This window comes from Gymnodraco acuticeps, unplaced genomic scaffold (assembly GCF_902827175.1).
Source record: "Gymnodraco acuticeps unplaced genomic scaffold, fGymAcu1.1, whole genome shotgun sequence".
In the NCBI taxonomy this organism is placed as follows: domain Eukaryota; kingdom Metazoa; phylum Chordata; class Actinopteri; order Perciformes; family Bathydraconidae; genus Gymnodraco; species Gymnodraco acuticeps.
In genome coordinates this window covers 6,789,172-6,807,863 of record NW_022991180.1, presented here as the reverse complement: position 1 = coordinate 6,807,863, position 18,692 = coordinate 6,789,172, and the positions used below count along the sequence as shown (strand labels likewise).

At 43.7% G+C, this 18,692-nt stretch overlaps 1 protein-coding gene and 3 long non-coding RNA genes across 8 annotated transcripts in view; all 4 read right to left on the bottom strand.

Annotated features, from left to right (window-relative positions):
* Positions 1 to 18,692, bottom strand: part of LOC117560873 (polymeric immunoglobulin receptor-like) — a 36,107-nt gene that overhangs the window by 9,366 nt on the left and 8,049 nt on the right. The window lies entirely within an intron of this gene.
* On the bottom strand, positions 61 to 1,321 carry LOC117560883. The gene is made up of 3 exons (XR_004571253.1): positions 1,217 to 1,321; positions 1,076 to 1,133; positions 61 to 655 (listed from the first exon to the last, which is right to left on the bottom strand). It is a non-coding gene; the product is annotated as an uncharacterized LOC117560883 (long non-coding RNA).
* On the bottom strand, positions 8,165 to 9,331 carry LOC117560881. The gene is made up of 3 exons (XR_004571251.1): positions 9,274 to 9,331; positions 8,901 to 8,975; positions 8,165 to 8,761 (listed from the first exon to the last, which is right to left on the bottom strand). It is a non-coding gene; the product is annotated as an uncharacterized LOC117560881 (long non-coding RNA).
* LOC117560884 lies at positions 16,716 to 17,612 on the bottom strand. Its single transcript, XR_004571254.1, has 3 exons — positions 17,473 to 17,612; positions 17,177 to 17,218; positions 16,716 to 16,936 (listed from the first exon to the last, which is right to left on the bottom strand). It is a non-coding gene; the product is annotated as an uncharacterized LOC117560884 (long non-coding RNA).

Genomic DNA, 18,692 nt, shown 5'->3' with positions numbered 1-18,692 from the left:
TCCAAAGTGAAGGACAGAAACACACAGTATGTAAAAAACTAATTGGTAAAAGCTGTTGAAAAATCCTAAGAAATGATATGCACCTTGGTCCTTTTAGAGTTATAAGTATACAAAACAGCAAGCTCACCAGAGCACTTACATATTCAACCTTTTTATACTTTACATATCTGTGGTTTTATAGCCTTGTGGTGCAAGAAAGTGGATGTCTGACTGAGTAAAAAATGAACCCTTTTGAGCAACCACAAGGCTAGAAAACCGCAGATTCCTCCGTAGAAATGACATGTGACATAAGAGACGATTCATTTAGCTGTATTGAGTTAGATTCTAACAGGTGGTTTCTCGAAAAGCTAAATATAACTAAATGTTCTGAGATTAACGCATGAATACAAATATAGTAAAATATCTGCATAGTTGTCAATGTTTGTGTATGAAAGGGAGGGTTAAAGAAAGGTGAGACAACTAGTGATGCAAAGGAGAAGAAGTTTCTGCACAACCAAATGATAAAAGCAGACGATGACGTGTAACACTCTCGTCTAGTAAGAATAGCTGTCTGCTCGCAGAGAGATAAAAAGATGAACAGACGGACAAACATTTTCATTTTCTGTTAGTGCTGAGCCAACGTGCTGTACGTAACATCATTATCTTCTGCTTCAACCTGGAGAACAGAAGCAACATTACGATTAGAAATTCAGAACAGTCAACCAGACAAGTTGAAAGTGTTAAAATTTGACAAATAACCATTTTGAAATGTTCGAACAAAATGGATGGAAATGACTAAAAGAGAAGTGAGAAACGTTTTTTTATATATATAAAAAGGGAAGAAAGTGTTTACATTCTGTTGCTTTATGGGAATCACGGAGCTGTACGTCACGTCCACATCACTAGCATATGACCTCTGGATAGGGGACAGCTATTAAACAATAAATAAAACACTTTCCATCAACTATTCTTTTTTTAATCTGCACTTGTCATGGTTTAAGGGCCAAACAAATCACAACAAAACGACATGGCACCCTCTTTTTACACTATTAAAATGAAATTATTGTAATGGCATAATGTTTAGTGTTGGTGTTACCTGGCTTGATGTTTTCGTCACGATTCCAACATTACAAATATGTTACGTCCTCTTCAGCCTGTTTTGAAGAAGGAAGTGTCTTTCAAAACCTATACTCTCAAAGACTCTTCTGGAAATGTACTGCATTGTGTGAGATATTACCTGGCTTGAAGACTTTCTCTTGGGCCTAACATTGCAGTAGATGATTTCCTCCTCAGCCTGTGTTGGAGGAGAAAAGGACGTTCTCAAATCCTGCTCTATACAGTTTCAAAAAGCATAAAATAAAACATATCTCCAGTTTATTAAATTAGAATCTGCTACAACATGCAGTTGCAGTGCACTCAAAAGTAACTATAGGTTACTTACGTAACCCCAGTTCTCAGAGTAACATGAAGTGAGATGTCTCACTATGGGATGCGCCTCATCGCGGAGCAAACAGAAGCATCAATCTCATTACGCCAATCCTGATTGGCTGGTGATCTTGACGTCAGCGTCAGGGAATTCACCCCCTATAAGTAGCTTGCGCCACGACGCATGCGTCATTCAAAATAAGCACCTCTTCTCGCTTCACCATAGCAAGGAGGGCCGTCTGGTGAGACATCTCACTTCTTGTTACTCTGAGAACTGGGGTTACGTAAGTAACCTATAGTTCTCATTCATAACACTCCGTTCGATGTCTCACTATGGGAAATTGTAGCTCCCGTATTGTCAGACGAGCTTATCTCGAAAATCACCAAACCAACCAGAACTAAACAGGTAGAGCTCTGACTCAACCAGGTGCCCAGCACTGCTTGAGTCACACTGGGAGCAGAACGTCCAGCCTGTTAAGAGGCGGACAAAAGTGAGCGGCGAGGACCAGCTCGCCGCTGCACCAATGTCTTGGATGGGAGACATCCTGGACAGAGCCCAGGATGCAGCCAGACCCTGAGTCGAAAGAGCTCGCGGACCCGAGGGTGCCTGCGAACTCTGACTCGTATGAGCCCCAAAGCAATTGCTTCCACAAACCAGTGGGAGAGCCGTTGCTTAGTAACAGGCTTGCCCTTATAAGGGTTAGCCCAGGACACAAGGGGTTGGTCATTATGACGAAGCACCCTTGATCTGTCCCTGTACGTGCGTAAAGCACGGGCTGGACACGGCAAATCCGGCCGCTGTTCCCCGGAGGAATACAGTGGCGGGGAGGATGCCTCAATGTCAAATGTGGTACCTGAACCAACCGCCTTAAGATAAAGGCAGGGTCAGGCTTCAACCACACTCTGTTTGCCCTGGGGCGAACTGAGTGCATGAAGACTGTACAGATAGTGCATGAGTGCCACTGGCTCGCTTGGCAGCTGCCAGGGTCAGCTTCATGTCACACTGTATTCAGATTGTACCACTCACGCGCCAGGCCCATAGAGCCAAGCGCTCTGGGTGTGGGTGAAAGATCGCCCCCCCCGCTTGGGACAGTATGTCCCTGCGTAGTGGGAGCTGCCATGGCTGCCCGCACAGCAGCTGATATATCTCCGCTAGCCAGTACATAGCTGGCCAGTGCGGAGCTATCAGGATAAGTGTGTGGCATTGCTCTCTCACTCTGGCCAGAGTTGGGGGTATCAGAGCCAGGGGTGGGAACGCGTACAGAAGGCCCGGGGGCCAATCGTGCGCGAGTGCATCCACGCCTAACGGTGCATTTAGATCGCGCATCGAAAAGAACAGCTGACACTGAGCGTTGTCTTTCGATGCGAACAGATCCACCGCGGCTCTGCCGTAACGCACCCACAGCTGGCTCACAATCCTTGGATGTAGAGTCCAGTCTGCATAAAGTGGTATACCTCTGGACAGTAGATCTGCCCCGAGGTTCCGCTCCTATGGTCTACCGCTCCATAGGATCAGTTTGCGCGCCAGTGTGTGTAACTGGAGACAACGCAAACCCCCTTGGCGGTTAATATACGATATTGTGGTCGTATTGTCTGTCCTCACGAGGACGTGATGTCCCCTGAGGAAAGGCAGAAAGCGTTTTAGGGTGAGAAACACCGCTAAAAGCTCCAGGTAATTTATGTGCGCCCGCTGGAGGTCTCTGCTCCAGAGACCCCTCACCGGGCGACCTTCATAAATACCTCCAAAACCTGTCAGACATGCGTCCGTGGTGACCACTTTCCGTGAAAGGACAGCACCCATAGGCACACCTCGTACTAGAAAAGTCGGGTGCAGCCAGTGGCGCAGTGCCATTACGCGTTTCACAGTAACCATAACTCTCCGCGCGCCATGGCGCGGGGTTTAGTTTTAGTTTTCCGCCCAGCACTGAAACTCCCTCATGTGTAAGCGTCCCAGTCGTACGACCAGGATGGCTGACGCCATGAGCCCCAGCAATCGCAGGCATGATCTGAAGAGAACATGTTTGCGCAGCTGGAAAAGAGCGAGACAAGCTCTGAAAGCTTTCACTCTTTCCGCTGACAAGCGAGCTGAAAAGGGCACTGAGTTCAGGCGTAAACCCAGGAAGAGTATATTCTGCGCGGGGCACAACATGCTCTTCTCTGTGTTTATTATGAAACCCAGGTTGAGCAGGTGCTTTACGAGGACATTTGTCTGCGTAACAGCCTCCTGCTCCGACTGTGCGAGAAGCAGCCAGTCGTCCAGGTAGGTCGCCAGGCGAATACCCTGTTGTCTTAACGGGGCTATCGCGGCTTCCGTACATCGTACAAACACCCTTGGACTGAGAGACAGACCGAAGGGGAGTACTCTGTATTCATAACAGATCCCCTGAAATGCGAATCTCAGATATTTCCTGTGTGGGTAATATACTGGGATGTGAAAATACGCATATTTCAGGTCGACTGATGTAAACCAGTCGTCTTGTCGCACGAGCCGCAGCAGAGATGTGTGAGTGAGCATTCTGAACTTATATCGGCTCCAGCCGGCACTGCACATGTGCGTGACGGTGGTGCCTTTACAGCCCCAGCCGGCACTGCGCATGTGCGTGACGGCGGTGCCTTTACAGCTCCAGCCGGCACTGCGCATGTGCGTGACGGCGGTGCCTTCACGACCCCAGCCAGCACTGCGCATGTGCGTGACGGCGGTGCCTTTACAGCCCCAGCCGGCAATGCGCATGCGCGTGACGGTGGTGCCTTCACAGACCCGTCAATTGTCCGCCCTTTGAGAGAGGCCGTAGCTGCTCTCAGAAGGGGAACAGTTGACGGACTGTTTATTGTTTTTCTTTAAAAAAAATTGGAGCTGCGCCCTTGGCTTGAAGCCTGGATGCGTCAGCGGAAAATGTTTTATGACAGAAAAATCAATAAGTGTGTGACATGTGTTTACGCGGACTTGAGGATGGTGTTGAGGCATCTCTCGAGGCGGCGGGAACACATTTAGAGCTGGGGAACCGTAGACTTCCAGCTCTGTCACAGAGGGGAGAAGGAGGGGCTGTCACGCCGCTCGCTTCTTCTTCCTCGACTGCTGGCCGAAATTCTGGGTTGGCTGCGCCTGGGCTGCAGCCGGAACCGGAGATTTTCTAGGCCAGCTCGCCCTCGTCCCCTGCCTGGGCTGGGAACTCGGGGCGGACTGCGACCTCTGCGTTTTCGGTATTTTGAACCGAGCAGGGTTCGGAGCAGCTTGGACGAAGGGCTGCCGCTACGAAGGCAGCAGCTGGGCCCTTCGAGGGAGGCAGAGGTGGAGGGCCTCGTCCTCCTTCTTTTTCGACTCGCATCTCCTCTGCATGGAGGCAAGAGCGGAGCCGAAAATCCCCTCGGGAACGATGGGCATGTCAAGCACATCCTCCTTTTCCCGGTCTGGGAGGTTGGTGAGGTTGAGCCATCTAGCTCTTTCCTGCACCACCATGATCCCCATTGTTTTGCCCGTGGCCTGGACGGCGCAGCGTTGGACACGGAGACAAATGTCTGTGACCGCGGCCAACTCATCCAGAACGGCCTGTCCAGGATTACTCAACATATCCTCACAGAGCTCCGCTTGGTATGCGGTTAGCAGTGAGGAAACGTTCAGAGCCCTGGCGGACAACGCTGCGGCTCTGTAGGACCGTTCAGTCATGGTCGACTGGAAACGGTCCACCTTCGCTGGCAGCGTGGGGTTCCTGCTTGGTAACGGGCCCATCCTCGGTAGGAGGTGGGCTGCCACCAGCAGTTCCATCGGCGGTATGCGGAGCAGGCCGAGCCTCTGCGGGCGAGACCATGGTGAGGTCTCGCCGGGAGCTCCCGCCTGGTGAGGCGTGGGGCTCCGTTCCCGCGTCTCTTGCCGCCACCGGGTCCCGGCCTGACAAGCGTCCTCGCTACCGTGGTGTCGGTAGTAAGGGGAAGCTAGCTAGCAACAGGTGCGTAGCTAGCTTGAGAAAAATCAAAACCTTACCTTACTTTCCGGGGAAAGAAACGGCGAGGTCGATTTTAATACTAACTGGTGTTAGTATTACCGTCTTCTTGCGAAGCAGAAGGAGTAGCCGGCGAGCGCCCGTCGACCGAAATGGTTATATTTGGGTTCAGTCTGTGGACCGTTAAGCTTGTCCGGCTACTATAGAGATGTGCTCTGAAGCGAGAAGAGGTGTTTGAATGACGCATGCGTCGTGGCGCAAGCTACTTATAGGGGTTGAATTCCCTGACGCTGACGTCAAGATCACCAGCCAATCAGGATTGGCGTAATGAGATTGATGCTTCTGTTTGCTCCGCGATGAGGCGCATCCCATAGTGAGACATCGAACGGAGTGTTATGAATGAGAACAGTATTTTCTTTTAAAAATGTTACGAACTGGTTTACTTTTACAATTATATTGAAATCACTGAAGCAAAAATGACCGTTAATGCACTTTTATCTCTACGCTGTAAATCTTTATAGCCTAATACATAATAATTCATGGTATTTATTTAGCGCTTTACATTACATTATTATATAAGACAATACCCACAGGAGCCATTTGAAATAAATACATAAGATACAAATACCATGCATTCATTGAGAAGGATATGTATATCTTACTGGTGTTGCATATGATGATTCTGCTTTATTCCATTCTAAAAGTGAAACAGAATGATGACAAATGAACAGTGCACTTCAATCGATACTCAAAGGAAATATATTTTAAAAATAGAAAAGTATTTGTCAAGAATAGGATGTTCTTCAGACTTTGACTTACTGTGTTTTTTCAACATGAACCAGATAAGCAATGCCACAATCAGACTGACGATGAGGCTCTCTATGTCAAATGAAGCCCTACGGAATACATGTAAGCGCACACAACACCAATTATTTGAAATACAGTATTATACCCTGTTTTAGTTTCAACATATTGGTCTCAGATATAAATAATGTATTTAAAAAGGCAAAGAGTGCTTACAATGAGTTTAATTTGACCATAAAATGGCCATTGCTTTTTGAATACTGCATGTAAATGCAAAGACTGACCCGTACTGTTCATTCTTGACTGTGGTAATAGCTTTGTCTGGGTGGCTGTGATTGAGAGTGGTTGGAAGTCTTGTTGTTGGAAGTGTGGCTATAATTCATGACAGAACAATGATTCGTAAAGTAATATGCAGTATACGTATCCTTCTAAGGATAGGGTTAGGGTTCGACATTTGCAAATGGCTGTACTTGGCATACATTGTATACTTACTAGTGGGTCTGTCAGTAACTGTGACATGCACCGGCATCTGTAAATCTCCTTTAACGCACAAATACCAGCCACATTCAATATAGATTGATAGGTAGCCTAATTACTTTATATACAATAGATTTGTAGATTGACATGTGTTGCATCTACAGAAGTTACATCTGGTAGAGAACAAGGTATTATGATTGTATCTCACTACTTTTAATAAAACATTGTTGTTGCTGAATTACGACCCTTCTTAGGGATTTTCTACCATAATTGACTTTGAGAGCTCATGCACACGTTCAATATCCTGATTGTTCAGGAGGATAAAGATCGAAGGACTTAAGCGTTGAGATTAACAATAAAGAAAAGCAATCTCTTTTATCCATCTCATTGTAAAATATCAGGATTAAGGATTTAAAATGTGCTGAAAGATGCTTTAAGGTCTCTTACCTGTGACTGACAGGTGAAATGTGTCCCCAACATCTGCCCCTCCATCAATCTCCATCAATCTCCATCAATCTCCACAACACACCAGTAATAATCAATATCCTTATTTTTCAGATCATTTATGGTCGCAGTAAAACATTTTAGGATTTTATCATCAGAGATTGAAAACTTTCTTGAGCTACGTTGTGAATCAGTCCGGACTTTAGTACAGCAAGACAACCAAGGTCCTCCTTTACATCAATATTTAACTTGATTTCTATGTTGCAGGTCATAGAGACATGGGATAGTGATGGAATCTCTGGCTTTCACTGACACTTCACTGATTGAGTAATGGTGTGAATTCCTGCAACAAGAATACATACAGCCTTTTAACTGATATATACGCATTCACATTCAGTTTTGACATACTAAATTGTATTTGTATGAAATAAAACATTGTAACCCAACAAACGCCTGCCTTTTTGTGTCATCTACTGACATGTGAATTGGCTCAACCATTTTTAAAATGATCAGTTACTGACCGGTGAGTCCAGCGAGGATGAGAAGAAGTCTGAGGTGAACAGCCATGTCGGTGAGTATTCAGACAACACACAGAGGACCCAAGGCAGCGACAAGCATTTATATTTTCCTTCTATTTTATATGCAACTTTGTTACAATCGTTCTTCTTTTTAAGTGAGTTCCTCACATAAGGTGTCTGTAAAGCATTATTATGCTCTACATGGTGTCCATTGATGAAGATATTCTTCAATTAGAAGATGAGTAAAACCCATTTCCTCTGACACAACATGTCTTGCAAACTAAAGCCTGGAAACGGTTTGTGAGAATTAAAATGGATGAATTGGAAACTGTCTTTTTTCAAAGCAGCCATTTTCGGCCCCAGCTAAAATGCAGTACCCAGCAACCTGTTTTTCAACCTGTTGTCTGTGTGATTATTATGATTATTATTACTTAGTTATTCTATCTCCCATTGTAAAGTGTCCGTGTATTTTGACTTGAAAAGTGCAGATTGTAACATTAGTAAAGGTTATTTTCATGTATCCAAAAGGCCATGCCTGTGTTACAGTGAGGTAGCATGAACAATACCAGGACTCTGAAACTGAAGCAGCTCAATTTAATTCAGCCATTATTCATTTTACCTTACAATACAAACTGACTTGTAAACTGAAAAGCAACTCTATAAAAGGGAAGCTTTGAACATTACAAGATATGAACTGATTTGACACTTTAGGTAGCAGTATTGTGCTATTTTAACATTTCCAGTGGTTTTATACCATCAGGATGTCTGATGGCAGCACATAAGCAGTGGTTGGTGTTTCAAGACAATATGATATTGAATATTATGACAATATAATAATGAATATTATTAATATAGTACAGTTAGAAACATTTACACATTGAAATTTGAAACAAGGACAGGAGATTACATGTTATGAAATATAATTACAAATGTTTGTAAATGCACTTTGAGTCAAGACGACTTACGTGTGCATTAGGCCTAACAAATAATACTGTTAACATGTTGACAACAGTTTCGTCAAACACAGGGAAATGCTTCTTAGTAATGTTATCTCCAAATAATACCAATAACCAGACTAGTTTACAAGATAAATAGACAAGCAGTGGTTGAATATGCTAAGCTGTGCTGGAGCTAAGCCAATGTGCTGTATGTGACGTTCTCATCATTCGCTTCAACCTGTTGAAAAAAAGAATGAAAGAAAAACAGAAAAGGATGTTTTTCTAAATTAGAAAAGTGCCATAAATCCAGTGAGACTAACAATTAAATAAATTAATAAAAACAGTGACAGTCAGTGTGAAATGTTCTTAATAGTTACCATTGGTACATGTTGCTGCTTCATGGGGATCACAGAACTATATACCACGTCCACCGCACTCTCCGCAGGTGAACTCTGTGTGAGGAAGGTGACACAGTTATAAAAGATAGGAGTGTGCAACTTACGTTTTTGATTAATCACAAATTATTTTATTTGTTTTTAGTTGGGAATGGTAAAGTAAGATAGATGTACCAAGTGTATCAATGAGCCTTTTAGTATTTTACTTGACGCACTGGTTGGATCATAGAGATGCTCAACATGATTATGAATATCAAATACCTGTATGCCCTGTAGAATATGCAGTACAGTTAAAGAAAGTGATAGTACATTATATGAAAATGTAACATCTTAATATTCTGCAGTGATGGATTACCTGGCTTGAAGTGTTTCTCTTGTGCGTAACAGTACTGTATGTTATTTCCTCTTCGGCCTGTGTTAAAGGAGAGGGGGAAAAAAGACTTCACATGAAATGTTCAGAAATGCAATTTCAACCAAATTAACTAAAATCTCGGTACATTAAAGTAAAAATAAAAGTCATGATAAGAATGATTACCCTAATTAGGATACTGTTGAGTTAGATCTTTTAAAATGGTTATAATATTCTGTATTTAATCTCATAAACATATTAATTGTGTATCTGCAATTGTAAAAGGTCCGCCCACTGAATTTGTGCAAAGGTAAAGTATGTTCTCTGAAGACTTTACATTGCATTTTAACCACAATTGACTAATGAAAGCTTTAGCGCAAGTTCAATAAGGAAGACCTAACTCGAGTCACTCACACGTCACTCTATGGCTCCCTTCCCCCCTCATTAAATATGAGGGCGTCACGCCTCAGCAGCCAATCGCTGCACATGCTAAATGCCTTAAATACCTGCTCTTCCTCCCTGTCAGTTGTCATTGCAGATGATCACACGCAATGGTAGTTGCAATACAATACTGCTTCTCGTGAGAAAAAACCGTAAGAAACAACTAGCTCAAGATGTCCAACTCGGACAATTCGGAACACGAACCTTCTCTGGAAGTCTCCGATCCCGGTTCGGCTCCCCACAGCGGCTTATCAACAGAGGCAGACTTCCTCATCGCCCGGCTCCTGCAGCAGGGCTTTCCCACAGCCCCAGGCCTCACTCTCTCTCAGCGGCGATAGCTCTCGGACCAGGTCTCCAGCGTAGCTCCCCAGTCCGGGGCAGCAGCTCCAGCCAGCTTCCCAGAGAGCAGGACGAGGACGCAGCCGCGGAGGTAAAAAAAGGGCAGGAAGTCGAGCCCTCCAGGATCCCGTCCCCCTCCAAAAAAATCCACCCCTTCTCAGGCTCGCCAGTCCGGGAGCGTCACACACCCCTATGGAGAGTAGCGCGGCCGGCTCCCTGCAATCCCTGGCTAGCTCCATGATAGCTATCGATGCTCGCCTCCAGGCTCTGGAAGACTCCGCCACAGGAGCTTCAACTTCCGTTGCACTCAGGTACTAGTTTTAACGAAAACGTTTGCACTCGACCCTTACACAGGGCTGGGTTGTAACGGAATACATGTAACGGTGTTACGTAATCGGAAGGGAAAAAAAATAAAAAATCAGTATATTCAGCTGGCGTTACATTTGAAAAAACGAGTAAACTGAGTGCAGTTACTTTCGTAAACCTGAAGTGAATACTTATTGGAATTATTGGTGGAAAGTTTCCTCACAATGTAATATTCATTACCGGCAGAACCGTGTGCACAGCGATGCAGCGTATCTGCGAGCGAGAGATGTAGCGTGTCCGTGAGGCCCCGCCCCGCACGCAGATGAGAGAGAGAGAGTTCTCTTTCAAAACATATTGGAAGGTAGAAACGGAGATGTTTAGATAAAACGTGGAAGATAACGTTTATGTAGCATTTATGTATTGTCGAAATTATGACATTCATAACGGGATCAAATCTAACTGAATGGCCTGCTGCTGCCGAATGCATGGGGCAAGTAACTGGGAAAAGTTTTAAAAGTGATTACATCGTTTCAGATAATAAATAACGATAATGTATTCTATTTAGGGGCGCCTTTCAAAGCACCCAAGGACACCTTACAATGCATACACTTTTCCAAGGAAAGGTTTTAAGACAGTACAAAGAATGCAGTCTGGGTGAGTTTTTCTTTTTATGTACGGTGCAGATGAGAGAGCTGTCAAGAATGACACTAAAATGTCGTGTTCGTGCTCTTCATAAGCCATTAAAACAGTAAAATACGTGTCTCCCGTTCACCAAAACATACCCATCTGTTATGGAAAAGAAAGTATTCTAAAGAGAAAGAAGAAAGGAAAAGATAGAAAGAAGAGGAAAAGATAAAAAGAAGAGGAGGAAAGAAGAAAAAGAAGAGGAAAGGAAGTATTCTAAAAGTAATCTGCCACCGGTACCGGCGGGATCGTGGTTAGTTTCCGATGCGCAGAAGAAAATCTGGCCCACCCTATATTTTTACAGGCCCACCCTAAAGTAAATTTCTGCCTACGCTACGGTCCGCACAGCAGCAACAACCAATCACATGAATCTCTTGCCCCCGACACACAAAGCAATAGCAATGTTAAAACTAAGTAAACTGGAAAGGAAAAAAAAATCCCCAACAGGCGAAAACCTACCAGTTTCACCCACTGTCTCTGCCTCCTCCCTCCATGCCTCGCTCCTCTGGTTTGTATCCCGGTAGATGAACAGAGACTGATCATACAGCACCGGGTGATTCACTACCGCTATAATGAATTTTCCCTCACATTTTTGGAATATGAGGAATTACCTGCGTAGTCTCTCCCAACATACACGCGGTCTGATTGGCTAGCGCTTGTACCGGCAGATTTGCATAAACGGGACTTCATTGGCTGACGCTTCTGCCGAGGCGCCAAAAGTTGAACATTGCTCAACTTTTTGAAGCGAGCAACGCCAGCAAACGCTCCACGTTGCTTCCCAAAATACAGTTCTACTAAAAGTGACGTCACCCCATTCAAAGTGAATGGGCAGAAGCGTCGGAATCTGTAACGCACGCCACCGTGTGGACGGGCCGTCACAGTGGCTCTGCGCCAGAAACAAATCAAAAAAAAAAAAAAAAAAACATTCTGGAATATCACCCCTCCACTCCCATTAACATCCCTCAGCTAGCAGCTGCGCTATCTACAGATTCCGTGTTCGTTGACTATCTCCCGTCAGGGCTCTCCCAAGGCTTCAGGGTAGGAGTCCTCCCATCTCCCACAGTGACTTTCGTAGCAAGAAACTTACAGCCGCTAAAGAACCCAACATAGTTTCCCAGCTCATCGACAAAGAACTTCTCAAAGGATATATAATCGGTCCTTTTAGCTCCTCCCCCCTTCTCAGTGTTCCGTTCAAATCCCATCGGAATAGCCACACGTAAATAAAAGGCTGATTTTCGATCTGTCCGCTCCCTGCTCCGGCCCATTCTGCAGCGTCAATAGCATCATCCCTCCAGATCAGTTCTCCCTTCACCATGCCTCAGTGGATAATGCAATAAAGATGATCAAGTTCACAGGGCACGGAGCTCGGCTCTCCAAAGCGGACATTACCGATGCCTTCAAATCATCCCCATTCATCCGTCTCAGTGGAACTTGTTCGGTATTAAGTGGGAGTCCAAACTCTATCTTCGCGTTCGCACGACCTTCGGGTGCAGAAGCAGCCCCTGCATCTTCAATTCCTTCTCGGAAGCGCTCCATTGGATCCTGCTGAACATCGTCAGAATCCCCTCCGTCCTTCACCTACCGGACGACTTCCTCCCCATAAACCCGCCACAGGACAGCTCAGGGATCTCACTGGCCAAGCTTAAACACTGCTTCAGGAGTGAGGTGTCCCTCTCTCCAAAGAGAAAACGTTAGGTCCCGTCACACGCTTAGAGTTCTTAGGCATCATCCTCGACTCCATAGACATGAAGGCGTCTCTCCCCTCCGACAAATCGCAGCGCATCCAGGACATCACCAAGTCATACTGCGAGCAACAAGTTATCACAAAACAACAGTTGCTCTCCCTTCTCGGACACCTCAACTTCGCCATGCACGTCATCCCCCAGGGGCGCTCGTTCATCTCCCGCCTCCTGGACGCAGCATCAGCGGTCGACAACCTCCATGACTGCGTTTTCTTAGACGAAGGCTGCCGTTCAGACCTTCGGTTCTGGTCCCTCCTGCTCGCCCACTGGAACGGAATTACTTTATTTACGATGGCCTCGTGCGTTCCTCTGACTCAATGAGGTCTTCACGGATGCCGCCCATCCATGGGTTTTGGGGGGTTTCTTCCAGGGAGAGTGGTTCGCAGGGTCATGGCCCCGTCAATTTCTACCCAAGCAAGTTCTCACTAAATCCAGCCTATCACCCATATCATACCCGGGCATTCCTTCAGGATAGGTGCAGCCACCTCTGCTGCTAATCAAGGTCTCTCTACCTCATCCCTACAACAACTAGGACGGTGGTCCTCCTCCGCCTTCACAACCTTCATTCGTCCGGACATCAGCGCCGTACGGGCTTCCCAAAGATCTCTCAGACCCTAACTATGGTAGTTATACATATAACTGGTGGTGGCTCAAACACATTCACAAGTATACATGTCTCACTAAGGTTCCCGATATTCAAAACTGCATTCCTGTCCTAATTCCGCGGGCCCCGCCCACAGGGAATAATGTCTCGTCTCACGCCGCAACTACAGGTAATGGGCTTCATCTCCGGCACACAGGTATTTCATTCCCAGGCCTTGCTCAAACGCATCAGTGTAAAATGTATTTCCTGCAGTCCGCGTGGACTCGGGCCACCGTACACTCCGGTATCAGTTACAAAACAAAGGAAATAAAGAAAGAGTAAAGATATATATATATATATATATATATATAGCCTGCGAAGTCAGGCGTGGCGGAAGGCCACCGTACACTTCGGTGTCAGTTACAAAACAAAGGAAAAATAAAAAAAAAAATATATATATATATATATATATATATATAGCCTGCGAAGTCAGGCGTGGCGGAAGGCCACCGTACACTTCGGTGTCGTAGCGGAAGGCTACCGTACACTTCGGTGTCAGTTACAAAACAAAGAGTAAAGAAAAAAAGATACATATATATATATATATATAACCTGCGAAGTCAGGCGTGGCGGAAGGCCACCGTACACTTCGGTGTCAGTTACAAAACAAAGGAAAAAGAAATAAAGAAAAATATATATATATATATATATATATATATATATATATATATATATAGCCTGCGAAGTCAGGCGTGGCGGAAGGCCACCGTACACTTCGGTGTCGTAGCGGAAGGCTACCGTACACTTCGGTGTCAGTTACAAAACAAAGGAAAAAGAATAAAGAGAAATATATATATATATATATATAGCCTGCGAAGTCAGGCGTGGCGGAAGGCCACCGTACACTTCGGTGTCAGTTACAAAACAAAGGAAAAAGAATAAAGAGAAATATATATATATATATATATATATATATATAGCCTGCGAAGTCAGGCGTGGCGGAAGGCTACCGTACACTTCGGTGTCGTGGACGTTGGGCCACCGTTACAAAACGAAACCGCTCGCTCCTCGGCGTAGTCAAGCCCTGCTGGCCAGGCATGCGACCCGCAGGTCGTTTTCAGGTAAGACCGGCACTGATTTCGGCAGTCAGAGTCTCAGCATGACCAGTAAGCTCCGGCAGTGATTCCGGCACAGTGTCGCTCATATACGTGTTAATCTATTATCTCTCCTTCCCAGATCACCAGTCACCCCACAAGGTAAGCAACTCAGTTCATCTCAGTATTCATACTTCACTGGTTTTGGGGATTTCATCGGAGCGGTGCTTTCCCTCCTGAATGATTATCCTGCAAACCGGGGCCTAATCGCCAAACACCATTACATTCTCCTGTTGTATTATCATGGCAATCATTTCATTCATATGACGTGTAAACAATAAATATGTAATTCTTACATCACGTCTCTCCGGTTTGAAATGAAAGCTTTAGCGCAAGTTCAATAAGGAAGACCTAACTCGAGTCACTCACACGTCACTCTATGGCTCCCTTCCCCCCTCATTAAATACGAGGGCGTCACCCCTCAGCAGCCAATCGCTGCACATGCTAAATGCCTTAAATGCCTGCTCTTCCTCCCTGTCAGTTGTCATTGCAGATGATCACACGCAACCCGCCTCCACCCCTCTCGCCTCCGGTCTCCTTCAGGACAAAGCTAAACCTTCCTCCTTCAGACCAGTCTCACCTACTCATCACCACCACCAGTGTCTAGACCCCGGGGATTTCATCGGAGCGGTGCTTTCCCTCCTGAATGATTATCCTGCAAACCGGGGCCTAATCGCCAAACACCATTACATTCTCCTGTTGTATTATCATGGCAATCATTTCATTCATATGACGTGTAAACAATAAATATGTAATTCTTACATCACGTCTCTCCGGTTTGAAATGATGTTCTCGAAAGCAAAACCCAAGGTCTTGAACCTTCCTCCTATCACCACCTTGCAGGGGACGGAGATTTAATCTGTGTTGCAGTATAAGTATCTTGGAATTATAATTGACAATTCACTTTCTTTTAAACCACACATTGTGGAGCTCTTGAAAAAATTAAGAATACAATTAGCTTTTTTCTTTAGAAACAAGTCTTGTTTTTCCTATGAGGCCAAATAGAGACTAGTGTCTGCAACCTTTCTGTCTGTGCTGGATTATGGAGATGTGGTTTATATGAATGCATCTTCTCAGTGCCTTCACTCGCTGGACACCGTCTACCACGGTGCACTGAGATTCATCACAAACCTCAGATCCTTGACGCACCACTGCAATCTATACACTCGTGTTGGATGGTCTTCCCTGACCACGCGTAGACTGAAACATTGGCACATCCTTATATATAAGGCTATTCTTGGTGCTCTTCCCCCTTATCTAAGGATGTACATAAATAGAAAATGCACAGGATCCTATCGGCTTCGCTCCGAGAACTTTTTCTATTTCACTGTACCAAAGGTCCGTACTGAACTGGGGAAAAGGGCGTTCAGTTACGCTGCCCCTCAAGCTTGGAACCTGCTTCAAACTGAGCTGAAACTCAGAGAGCTGGTCTCATTAGAAACACTCAAAGCAACTTTAACTGACCTTGAAGGAGGCCGCTGTGTCTGTAAATGCTTTGGCTAAACTTGGTGTATGACTGTGTTGTGATTGTGTGTTTTGTTTTTTAATTGTCTGTAACTGTAAAACTGTCTGAAACTGTGCTGTTACCATTCTTGGGCCAGGACTCTCTTGAAAAAGATATTTTTAATCTCAATGAGACCTATCCTGGTTAAATAAAGGTAAAATTAAAAAAAATTAAAAAAATCACCCTCAAGCATGTTCAACACAAAACAGAGCAGTGGTCGTTCTTATAATCTTTTGAATGTGCAAGTTACCTATTCCTGTATGTCTTTTTTTCTATATGGAACTTCAAGCTTCTGTCAAACCCGCACAATTAATACAAAATGGAAAGATTTAGAAAACTGCATTACCCTCATGAAAGTGACCTTTCATTCAGAAGAAATTATTAGTCTAGAAGAGGGAGAAGAGGAGGAAGTCAACTGGCAGATCAATTGTTTAATTATTGTTGGAGTATGTTTATTTTTGCTATTTAATATCATTAATTTTACACCAAACATCACATAAAAAAACATTATGGTAAAGACAACAATGACAAATTAAATGGTAATGTTGTTGGGTTCTGAAACCTCATTTCTTGAAGGTTACATGCTCAAGAGAGGTTTGTTAGATGGATTTTAGAAAAACAAACCTGACTCTTGAATTTAAGGTGATCGTGGGAAACTAGGCCCAAGACAGTACTTTTTAAAAATATGTTGCAGCTATGTAGAGGAGGAGATAACTAAAAGCAGAAGGTGCAAACCCTCAAAAAAAGAAGTATGAGGTTTCTGCAAAACCAAAGAGCAGATGATAGCAAATTGCAACAACATCATTACAAAACAAAACTCCAGTGATACAGATGTAGGGTAGTGGTAACACATTCACAGGTTTCTCTGAAACTAAGGCATGTTGCTGTTTGTTACATCCTCATCTTCTGCTTCAACCTGTTGCAGAACAGAATACAACATTTAATACCTGAAGAAATATCAAACATAAGCCTATTTATTCAATACTAGCAGCTGAACATTTAAAAGTAGATTATATTGAAAGATAATTAATTTAAAATGGTTTGTTGAATTACTTGTGTATATTTTATAATTAAAATGATAATACATTAACCTCTGAGCATTTTAGTGCACTTATTTAGTGCTGTACAAGTTATGGTTTTAATGGTTAAGGGTTACCTCGTCTGAAGATGTTCTCACATATCTTACTTCCCCTTCAGCCTGTGTTGGAGAAAAAAGAATGTCATTTACAGATGAGCTATTGTTAGATTTAATTAACAAGGCAAGTGTTAAAGTACTTTATTATAGGTTTGTAAGGACATACTTATGTTAGTTCAAATTGTTTTACTGTACCTTCTTAACAACAATAAATATAAAGAATAAAATAAATCAATTACAATGATGTCCTCTCTACCTCTAAATGTAATGTCTTTGCTGTGAAAAGTTATATTAGGAAAATAAATCAAATATTTTACCGTTGTTGTGGCTGATGATTCTACTATTGTCTGCTCTAAAAGAGACATAAAAGCACCTGTTAGTTACACACCTGTATTTCAGAAGGAAGAGTTCACGATATATTTACCTTGTCGTTTGTTTATAAACCAGATTAACAAGTTCACCATCGCAAAAATGATTAGCAAACTCTAACGGATGATGAAGATCTTTAAGTTCCCTGAAACACTGCAGCAGGAATAAATAAATAAAAACACACAATGAAAATGACACATTTGTATAAACTGTCCAAATTTGCATGATAATGAGAAAGTCTCTCACCTTTGCTGTTTACCCTCGACAGTGGAAAGTGGTTGGTCTGCAGAACTAGAGGTATGCTTCACAGGCTCAGGGGTAGCAGGACTTGTTGCTGTAAAAGTGAATGTAATGACATGTGGATATAGCTATTAGAGTAAAATTACATCAATAATTGATAAGATTTAAATGTTATTAAATAAATAAATTGCAAATTACTTTACCCAACAAATGTTATATTTTTAATTAAGAATGACTTATAACACTTACTAGTTGTAGGTTTCTCAGTAACAGTTATGTGCACTGGCATCTGTAAGTCTCCTTTACCGCACCAATACCAGCCACTGCTCTCTGTCCTCAGTCCGCTCAGAGTCACAGTGAGAACACCAGGGCTGCGTGCACTGATCTCGACTCTTGCTCCATCTATTGATCCAGACTGTGTTACACAGGAGCCGCCGAGCCTGCACCACTTCCTTTCTCTAGAGTTTCGATAGTGACACTTGATGTTTATGTTATCTCCTTTAAATCCTGTCATCTCTTGCTGAGCCACGTAAGACTGGGTGAACCTTGATGGAGAACATCGTTCATTGAAACTCGTGAGCAGCGTGGTTAGTACATGCTGCTGATGTTTCAAATATGTTTGACATATATTTACATCTGGTGGATACGTTATTTGAAAAAAATAGGTAACTGTAATATTAAAGTGTTTATATGTCACAAAATATTTGAAAAGGCTTAATTGGGCTCTTACCTCCAGTGACTGACACGTGGAAATACTCTTTGTGTCGAGACGAAAGTCAATATTGAAAGAAAAATAATAATATAACTCACAATTTATCAATTTAATTATAATACCCTGAAAATGGAAAGTGACTGAATTATTATTATTATTATTATTATTATTATTATTATTAGAAATAAGGCAATGAGGCATACAAAATGTTTGTGA